The 10860-nt window shown below is 42.6% G+C and overlaps 1 long non-coding RNA gene across 2 annotated transcripts; it reads right to left on the minus strand.

Moving 5' to 3' along the window:
• Positions 1 to 3813: 3813 nt before the first annotated feature.
• Positions 3814 to 10530, minus strand: LOC142028604 (uncharacterized). 2 transcript variants are annotated; one of them, XR_012649635.1, is made up of 3 exons: positions 9989 to 10530; positions 8610 to 8713; positions 3814 to 6880 (listed from the first exon to the last, which is right to left on the minus strand). It is a non-coding gene; the product is annotated as an uncharacterized LOC142028604 (long non-coding RNA). The 2 variants fall into 2 exon arrangements; XR_012649634.1 differs by having other exon boundaries at positions 8610 to 8836.
• Positions 10531 to 10860: the final 330 nt, after the last annotated feature.

Raw genomic sequence — 10860 nt, forward strand, 5'->3', positions numbered from 1 at the left:
CAGAAAGAAAATGACTGATCCCCTCGGTTGTTTTCCAAAATGTTACTATACTAAGGATTTCTAGGAACATCACTGCTTCCATAGATAAAGCATCAGGTTAGATTTTATTAGTGAATATATGCTAAGCAATGTGCATACAGAGTTGAAATGCTATCTATAGTTGTGAATTAACCCTTATTTTTATATTGCATCAGCTTATACTCTTTTTTTTTTCTTTCTGAGTTTTGTAAGTTGTGTTTATATGTTCTATTTTGGGAGGATATTTGAGAATCTGTTCAAAAGCAGCATGGAGTAGTAAAATAAGCAGAAGGCAGGACCTCACCACTTATAACTTGGGTCATGAGACTTATTTACTATTTATTACTCATATTATTTTCCCCTGATAATATTAATATATATTTTGCTTCATCATGATGGTTTTCTTAGACACAAAAATCAGATTGTCCCTTTCTTGGATGATGTTCATTCTGAAGCTCTTGAAAACAGAAACAGAAGAAATGGTGCAAAAACACGGACAAATGAAGGTACTTGTTCAAGGTCACCCTCCAGGCAAGTAGAAGAGCTGGGAATAGATAAATACTAAGATGGTGAGTGAGCACTGTGGAAATGCCAAGGACCAAAGCGTATGTTTTCTTTTGAGGGGAACTACTGGGTGTGTAAAATAGAGCTACTTGAATAATTAAACCTGTGCTCTAACCTGCTGTACACCCTGTAACACTCACACACCAGGCTTTCGGGGAAAAAATGGTGTTACGGAAGAGATGGCAGCTTCTGGGCAGGAGCTGACTGCGGGGTGGTGGTTCCTGGGCAGATGTGCCGACTGCAAGCACAGCTGCTGGGGAAGGGACAGTTCCCCATGCTACACTTTGGGTGCTTCATAGCTGCTCTCATAAGAGACAAAAGGGCTGGCTAGAAAGAACTGGTTGGAATATCTGTAAGTGTGTAAGATTTGGACTTAAAGCTTTTAATTGGTTTGCTTTTGGAAAGTTTTCTAGGCTTTCAGAGGGTAAAATAAGAAAAAAATGGGTTTTCTTCAACTTTTCATTAAAAGAACTGGAATGGAATTTCTGCAAGAAATAGCACTTGTAAGAATATAGACCATCTTTATTTAAAAAAAAAATACTTCAACTGAAAATTTTTGACCAGCTCTAATTTTGAACATTACGCAAACACCATGCCTTTCCCTATTGTAGGAGCTGGAGTTAGCCAGCAGCAGCTGTGGGGACAGCGTGAGTAACTTCTCTGGAAAACCACCATGCTAATGTGATGGGGAGTGGCCACAAGATTCGGGAATCGTTTTATTTATTAAAAGCCATCATTCACTCACTGACAGGAAGGACAAATAAGTTATTGTGGCAGTGGCCCAAGATGTGAAAGCCCTGGCACTCATTCCTTACTCTACCTCTGTGCTCTGAGCCTCAGACTAAAAAATTCTCAGAAGTATTAAATGCTGAGCTGTTTTTATTTTAATTTGCCATCCATAAACCGTGAGTTTCAACACTTCCCTGCTTCACATAGAGTATCGGGTGGAAAAGAGCACGTGATGTCTGTGGAGCTGTATGGCCACAAAAGCCAGCAAAACATCCAAGGTCCTGTTGCTAAGGAATATTAAACAGGAATTCTGGGGGCAGAGGAGATATTGTATCCAACAGTATCCCAAATTCTGGGGACACAAAGGAAATGAATAAACTGGGGCTCATTCATCTCGGTACCATTTGAGAGGTACGGACAATGAGTTCTCACTGGGAAAGAACAAAAATCAGTAGTGGAAGTTTTATTTTCAAGGCACTAAACAGGAAATTCCAAACAATGGAAAGTTTAAAACATTAAATCTAGCACTAAGACCATGAGTGTATTTCCTTTCATACATATTTGTTTAGATATGAAAAGAGTGAAAAATATTTATTGCCTTTTCTTCAGTGGTAAAGGCAACATTTTTTTAAAAGTCATAGGCATCTGGTCATGGGATATGTTTGTACATAGCTGAGACCAGATAGGCTGTGGATTTTATGGGTTTGTGTATGGAGATGCAGAAATCGCATAGCTCTCCGTGCCGATCTCCCCTGCATTCTTGGGAAGAGAGAACTGCAGAACTAAGCACTTCTGACACTTGAAGAATTCACCAAGAAACATTCGCCTAACCCTGTGATTACTTCTATCCGTGCCTATAAACATACTGTAAATCATTATGGTATGGGAAGTTGTCTCCTTGCATTGATTGCAGATAACAGATGACATTTTAAACAAGAGAAAAATGAAGTCCTCCCGCTCCTGACATTTTCACCACTTCTTTTCTTTACTAATTTTCAATGTCAGAGACAGTTTGTGCCAAAGTGCTAAAGTGTTGCTTCCATAGATTTGCAAAGTGAATTAAGCTATCCATCCATCTCCTCTGAAGAGCGTATTGATATGCTCCTTGCTGTGTGTGAGGGATGAGAGAAACAGCTTTTCAGAGGCATGGTACTGGTGATTATATTTAAGAATTAACAGCTAGGCCACTGGTTTGCAGGAGTTGTATCCTTGCTTAGATTTTAGCCTTCTGTCTCTCAGAGATCTGTGACTAACTGTTCAAACCCGAGACGTGCACCCAATAGCGCATTGCCTTGTACCCCAGGTCCCTCCCTGCCCTCTTGCTTTATCTCTCAGAGCTGTTTGGCATGTTTGTTACCAGAGTTAGACATAGAAATCTGGACATAAGCTAATGAAAGGCCTGCACGTTTCAAACCCAAAGCCCTTTCAGTCACCATAAACGTGTTGTACCCAGGAAATCTGTCCCCAGCATGTTTTTATCTACAAGATCCATGACCCTTCATGAGTGTCCCGTAAGAAATTTGAAGGCCAGAGCAAAAAAACTCCTCCCTGGATCTATACAGTCACTAGTCCTGAGTCATCAAAAATGATGAACAAGGTTTCCTGAAACAGGAAGTCACAAAAAAGTGAGTAAATAAGCAAAAGTGCACATGTATTGGAGTCTTTTAATTCAGTCCTGTTTTCAGAGCTCCCAAGTTCACATTTTCCAGTTTTATTTCATAAACTAGGGCTAGAATTTTCTTTTTAAAAAAAGAAATGGAGATCCCATTCTTTTCCCATGGCTCCAGGAACTGCAACTTTAAAAAGGCTTTCCCCAACAACTCCGAGTATTGCAGTATCTTTACAGATAAATTCCAGTCACGACCACTAACTTCAATGCTCTGTTTTAAAAATATAATATACGCCACTATGCTTGGGAGTAGCTTTGCAGAAGGAAATGCTTTTAAATAGACACAGATACTTCCAGCATTATTAAAAAGTGTTTGTCTCCTAAGCAATTTGGGGTGGGGAACAAAAAATAGTTGCACGTGACAATAGCGAAACAACGTAGATGATACATCCTGGACTTCACCAGCTAGTGACCAGTTCTCTATCAGTCCCACATTTGTGCATATAGACCTTTTAAAAAAACCACCAGAGGCCCAAAGCAGATGAGCAGAGGGGCTAGTTTAGGAACCTACACAGCTGATCACTGGCCTGGGACTGTGCCTGCTTGTGTCTGAGTCCTTGTCTGACCTCAGGAGAGATCTTGCCCCCTCCCTTCCTCCTGTGCCTTATTTATCCTGTTTGTAAGATGGGGTTAATGATTTTGACTTCTTTTGTAAAGCATGTTGAGATCTGCCAATGAAAACTGTCACAGGAAGAAGGCAAGGACTGTTACAATGACTGTAATGGTCATTCCCAGGGCTTTGGAAATAATGAAGATGGTACCGACCTAGAAATAAATCCTTTCATTAGACAGGCATTCATTGGGTGCAAAAATATGAATGGCATCAAATACTAATTGCATCTCTTGGGTAGCAAATCTAGTTCTCCCTTTATTTGGAGGTTAGTACCTTTTTCTGTGATTTCTAGAGGACACCTCTTAGCAGCCTGTGCCTGCCCAAGTGAAATATCTAAACAGTGGTGAAATGCTTTGCTGAAATACACCTTTCAAGATTATTTGCTGGGATTTAACATTTTGTCTAACTCCTTCATGGAGCTACTGGATCCCTCTGCTGTATTTGCACTTCCCTGCTGAGCTCGATTTGTAGAGCCAGCTAAATCATTTCCCTAATTCTTCTGGTGTGGTCTAGGCCTTCAGATCTGAATCTTAACCCTTTCCCTCATCTCTAATAACCACAGCAATGCCATTTTGGCTAAGCACTTTTAACTTGATTTCCTCTTTTTGAGTGAAATTCACCCCTGGGATCTTTGTGTGGCAGGGCCACATCACAAAAGAGTGATGAAGACCATGTGACGGCCTTGCTTCTAGAGATGTCTTGAACAAACGTGTCCCTGAACCCAACTCCCATTCACTTGGTCTGCAGGTCTGGCTGCCACCCCCAGCACAGATATTAGTGTGTCTTCCTGGACAATTCGCCAGGATTTGTCCCCAGTGTGAAATCAATAATGTCTTGCCAGGGATTTTAAAAGAAAGGCAAGCCAAAATTTTAGCACAGTGCAAATATGAAACAAGTAGTAGGAAAAGACCATGGGATCAATAAACATCTTTGGCCAAAAAACTTTTGCTTAAAAAAAAATCTTGGAGGCAATTACGTTGCTTAAATTAAAACCCTGTTAAATAAGAGCACTGACTACAATGAATCAGTAAGAAGTCCAAGGTTTTTGTTAGCAGGTTGTAGCCCATAGCGACGACAGACTGATTAATACTGAAACTGCCTCCAGCGAAGGGATCTTGTGTCAGGAGATGAGACCTGTGCATTACTCACAGAGGTCTCCTGGAGAGGCCAAGAGCACTTTCAGCCATGCAGTTTCAGTCTGACAGTAGGTCAAAATGTACAAGCTTGGAAATGAACAGGAGAGAGTTCCACCTGCCTTGGGAAGTTTAAGATAGTAATATTCATAACATGATTTGAAAGACTTCTATAGTTCCCATCCGGTTAGCTACGCAACAGGATCTGAATATTATGCTTTCAGAAAAGGTTGTTCTGTTGGTTTTATTTTTTTAAAAACCTTTCCCTCTACTCTCCTTTCCTTCTCCCCTCTTCTCCCCTTTCGCAAATCTTTCATAATCGAGATACTTTTCTCATTACAATTTCTGTGTCTGACATTGAAAAATGTTTTAAAATTCATAGCACATTGCTTGATGTTAAACTTTGCTCAATAATAGACCATTAGTTTACTTGATGCATGACTCTCTGAATACTTTGTTACAGTAAATATAACAAACTCATGATAATTACTATGTGTAACATGTTTGCATTCAAACATGACCTTGAACTTACTTCTCAAACATTTCAGAAATGTCAGCTATGATGATGATCTTTGTTCATTACTGAAAGGAGTTTCTGGGTCTGAATTGTGTAACACACATTTATATCTATTAAAAATGACACAGTAGAGCTATTTTTATTGTTTTAAACTTTTAAAGCACTTTTAAATCTCAGTAGCCCTCTGAGTCATGCGATCCTGTGACCATCTCGGCACTTTTCCAATCCAAAAGTCTATTAAAAGCTTTGACAAAAGAAACCTTAATTTATTTCAGAAGCAGTGACAAGGCCAACCTGTATATTTATTAACATCCTGCTAAAAATGACATAGGCAGATAGCAGCACATTTTGCTAAGAGTTATACAGTCCTAATTGACAAAGCAAATGGTATTATTTTATGTAGAAATGAATGCAACAGGGTGTTCGTCTACACTGGAAAACAACCGCAGCAAGTGAAGGCAATACAGCTGTGTAGCCCCTGCCTTTTTAATCACCTGAGCTTAACGTTGATCTGTCAGTTCCAGCTGGATCAGCCTCTCTGCAGTGAATTCGACAGCTCAGCAGTGCATTCCCCTGCCTGGGGCTCGTCTCCCCCTGCGGCGGTCGGGCAGTCGGGGCACAGGACGGACGTTCGCCTCCGTTCCGCAGAGCCGCAGTAGCTTGGTTCGCCGTCCTTGGTTTGGGCAACGAGCTAAGGGGCCTACAACTGACCAAATGGTTCAGGCAACTTGCCATGGGAGAGAAAATGTTTCCCTGTGAGATACTATGACGGCGAAAACACACAGCTGCTGAAGTCTCCTGCCTTCTAGTAGATGACAATGACCTTTAACTTACAGCTGAGAAGTGACCCTCACCTACACTGTCTTCTGCAGTCATTTAATAGCTTTGCTCCCAGTGGAAAAAAACAATTCTCATAAGGAAGAAATTGGCTTTTGTCTAGGAACTGGTGTGGCATAAAACCTAAGTGAGTGCCTCCAAACCAGAACATGAGGCGATCTCAGCTGGAGCTGCCTGTATTCAGAGGATGACCAGATTCCTTCCCTGCTTCCATCAGTGTATCTATCTTGCTCATACGCTACATTCATGAAGAGTTAAAATTAGAGGGTCCCTGTCCTTGTGCTAAAAGCAGCAGCCAGTTCCACTTCTCTGATGCCTGTTTGCTTCCAAAGCATCGAGACTGCTTTTAATAACAAAGTGAAAGTGACACTAGTGCCAGTCATTTATATTCCCCTATGCGCATTTACATTCAGCTTCTCCCGCGTCTGTCCTAAATTAGGTACTGTCCACATTAGAATTCAGGCTATGCCAGCCACAGCTATGTTTAAATGTGGTTGCATACTAGTACGATGCCAGCATACCATTTCTGACCACAGGGGAACAAGGATTTTTAAATTGTTGCTGGTTCCCTTCCCTCCCAAAGCAGTATAAGCTGCACTGTGCTGTTGATGGCAGGTCAGGCCATCAGTAGATGTAAACTGTGTGATTTTGGTAAAGCCATATGTATTTTGACCTCTCAAGGCTGTGCTTCTGTTTTTCTGGATAGACTATACGGACCATGATTTGGTACTACCGTTATTCTGGCAAGTAGGAAACACATGGATTGTGTTGGTCAGTTCATTACTGGAGGATGCTCAGACCTTTTGGGGAGAGACACAGAATGGCATAAAAAGAAAATCCTCTGGGACCACAAGCATTGCATGAGAACTCTGTTAAACAGGAATAATAGCAGAAACACTCCTCATAGCACCTCAGTAACAAGGCTATTCCTTCCTCTTTGCAGCTTAAATGCTGCAGTTAGTTATGTAAAGTACTAAAGTAAAAAAGTATTAAGACAACCCTTTGCGCAAGAATTTTTTACTCAAAAATATGCTGTGGATTCTGCTCGCTTTGTACTACAGTCGGAAAATGAAGACTTTAGATAACACTGTGATTTGACTTGTGACACTCAGTGGAATAATGCACTAGTGTAAAATTGACCCATGGATGTGGAGAATTTGGCCCTTTAGACTTCTGTTTGAAGAGCCATTAAATGCTGGCTTTACATGACGATAGACAAGTCAATGCCCTGCAGTTCACAAAGCAGCAATGCAACAACTGCATTTTCAACCCCTCTGATAAAATCTCATCTAAAAACTGAGGTGACGGAGCAGGGATTGGGGCTAAAATTCAGAAATCAAACTGGAGGTAGGCCACCAGTTTGCCTATTGCTATTCACGAATGATGGAATCACCTTCCTCATGTGGAAGTCAGGTTTAAATCCTTGCCTATGCCTTGGCTCATATGGCTGAAAACTAGGCTGTGGTTCACGTTCAAACTCTACTGTGGACCTATGTAGGGCAGAGAATACATTTTTGACTCCTTAAGGTGAGAAGTAAATTACAATTTAAACCAGAAAGTTGCAAATTTTTTTCTATATCATCAGGAAAGGCAATCTAGGAATTGTCACAAAACCATTTCTGACAGGGCAGACAATGCAGTTTTTCAGATAGGAAAAAAAATTGTGTTTATATCCTTAAGAATACTGTTTCTCCCAAAGACCTTGGAAACTTTTAAGGGAAAAGTATCTCAAGTTTCAATTAGGAGACTCTCTTGAAAGGCCTGGTACTTGGCTCTTCTACCCAGGCCTGTATGTACATATGCACCCACCGCTAGCAAGTGGTATAAAAGGCAAAATGAATTTGTCGAGCACACTGTTGAGTATGATGGCATTTCTGTGAAGAGTCTGAGAAAGGGACTACTGGTAAGGGAAAGAACAGTGCTTGTTTCTTGATTAAGAAGGTGGGTTCGTACCCCGGAGATCCATCTGTGCCACAGACTTATTACCTGGCATTGGGTAAGCCCCTTACTTCAGTCACGACTCTGGGAAGCCGCTAATACCACACTTACAAACGGAGGCAATAAAAGCTAGGAACATAATAGCTTTTTGCCCCTGACCTGTCAGTAACTTCCCCTCTGCTTTTGGTCTACCACTGTCCCAACAGAGCACCCACCATCACATGCCTCACCACTCTTCTGCCTGACATTGCTGATTTGGAGATTGCTTGCTGGTGGCTGGCAGAGATTACAACAGCCACGCAAGCTGAACGAGGGCTAAGGGGCTGCTCGCAGTCACTCTTTTGTAGAGAAATGAAAGGAAGGCTGAGTTAAGGTTGGAAAATGCTCTTGAGTGAGAAATACCACTTTTGATTCACCTATTAAGAATCTATTACTTTTACTTTTTAAGGAAAAAAAAAAGTAAAAAAGTATGTTACTTTGTAAGTCTCGCAGGAGGGAAGCCTTTAATGGAAAAGTATCTCAAGCTTCGGTTAGGATACTATCTCAAAAATGTCTCAAGATCATAAATTAGAATAATCTAATTGGACTTACCTCATTTTTATACCAGCTAAGAATGTGACCCTCTACATCTCTCTGCAGAAATCTTCAGTCAGAAATTATGCTTCTTTATAAAGTGTTTCAAAGCCTTTGATGAGCTGTTGAATGGCAAATTTCAGTGCTTTAGGCCACCTTCTTTAACTTAATGGAATATTTGTGCAATTAAAGAGATATCGTATTTTCGGTGTGGTGTTCATTTGAGTACTGCTAGTTCTGTCTCCCTATAGAAGAAAAAAACTTTATTTAATGGGAATGACCAAAAGCAGTAGGTGGACTAATTTGTGTTTCGGGTATGTGAAGGAGTTTTTATTTTTCAAACAGAAACATATTCTTTTGATTAACAGACTTTCAGTCTTCAAAATGCCTTTGCTATATCCATGTTTGGATGAAAAGCGTATGTTCACCTTCTAATAAGCTGTTATACTACTGCTGGCACAACTTCTTACCACAGGTTTGCCACAGGAACCATGATTCACACTATCATGTGTTCTGGACTACTTAAAATTACAGTTATTAAGCAGTTCTGAGAAAGGCAAAGCTCTTAAAAAATCAGCACATCCTGCAGGGCCTCAACTGTTTTACAAACATGTCAGGTATCTCATCCCTGCCACCCACCCCACTACGAATACAGATAGGCATTTTTATAGGGTTAGGTCCAGAGCTATATCCTGCAACAATCTCTTTTGACCCATTCATCTTTCAGAAATGTTCTTCTTTTTTCTTCCTTTTGTTTTCTATTTTTGCCTTTCACCTTCCAGTTTTTTTGCTACTACTTACCACTTCGTGTTTTCACTTCCCTGATACTATTTCAGAGTGTTCCTAGCTCTCTTTTCTCTGTAGCTTCTTGCCAACCCTTCTTTTGCTTCACACTTCCCCCTACACCACAACCAGTGTGCATCCAAATAGCAGAGCTGGATCCTACTACGACATTAACCAATATCCAACAGAGCCAGATTTGGGTCTCCCTTATTGTCAGTCTTGCCGGTATATTGAGTCCAGCAGGTTTTTTTGCCACTTTGGGGGAAAAAAGTAAAAGGGGTGTGTGTGTGTGTGTGTGTGTTAGAAAACCCTATTGCAAAGGGCAGTATTTTTTATTTTTTTTTTAAAATGGGTGTGTCTGTCACGCTGGGGCCCACAGCTTAAAACAAATAAAGTCCTGGGATGACTGTGCTGGCTAATTTGCGAGATAAGCCTTTTATGTTGGGGATTTTGTCTGGACAAAGTGAACGGGGCCGGAGAGCTGAATATGCGAGCGAACCACTTACCGTGCCTCTTGCATCACACGCACACATAACCAATACGTTAATCATCAACGCTCAAACGCCAGACGCGATGCCAGCAATAACCGGTGTCTGTTGGTTTTGTTGACCTACCGTATTTCTTGGCTCTGCCCTCTCCTCCCCAGCCCTCCTCCAGGGCTGGCTGTAAAGCCGGCGGGCGGATCGGGGGTCTGATAAGCCCTTCCTCCTCCTCCACCTTCGCCTTTGGGGAACAGCCCCCCGGATGGCCAAGCGTTCCCCTCACCTGTCAGCCCCCGCAGCCTCCGGGCCGATGCCTGCCGCCTCCCCCGGCAGCCACGGCCCCCCCCCCGCCGCCCTCCGCCCCGGGACACCCGCGCTCCTCCCCGCAGGGCTGCCGGGACCCGGGACGGGGGTCGGGGGGGATCCCCGCTTTCCCGCGGGGAAGCGCCGGGAGCCCCGCGGGATGAGGCGGCCGCCGCGGCCGCGCCGCTGCGCGCTCCCGCCCGGCCAAGCGCGCTCCCGGCCGGCCCGGCCCCCGGGGCCGCGGGTGCCCGTCTCAACCGCGTGTGGCTTCTCTGGGAAGAGGAATGGGAAGCCGGGGAGTAAGACTGCGCCGAAAATTTACCTATTTTTTTTAATTTTTTTTATTTTTTATTATTTTTTTCTGAGCTTCACCGCGGTGCCCAAGGAGAGCTAGCTGCGTATTTGAGGTTTGCGCTGCCTCGTCCCGTCTGCGATGCCCTCGTTTGCGATGGGATTAGTCCCGTCTGACACCGGGATAAACGACAGTAGCATCTCCTCCTGCGCTGTCATAAAGCGCTGCATTTAAATGGGCGCGTTTTGCTCCGATCGTAAAGCACTTTGCAGGTGTAAATTAAGTAAACCTCCTGTCAGCCCTCGGAGACAAACAAAGAACATTAGACCCATTTTAGAGGTAGATAATCTGAGGCACAAAGAACTTCAGGCAAGAAGCTTGGCTGCCTAAAATTAGACACCTCAGTCCA

Source organism: Buteo buteo, chromosome 2 (assembly GCF_964188355.1).
Source record: "Buteo buteo chromosome 2, bButBut1.hap1.1, whole genome shotgun sequence".
Classification (NCBI taxonomy): Eukaryota; Metazoa; Chordata; class Aves; order Accipitriformes; family Accipitridae; genus Buteo; species Buteo buteo.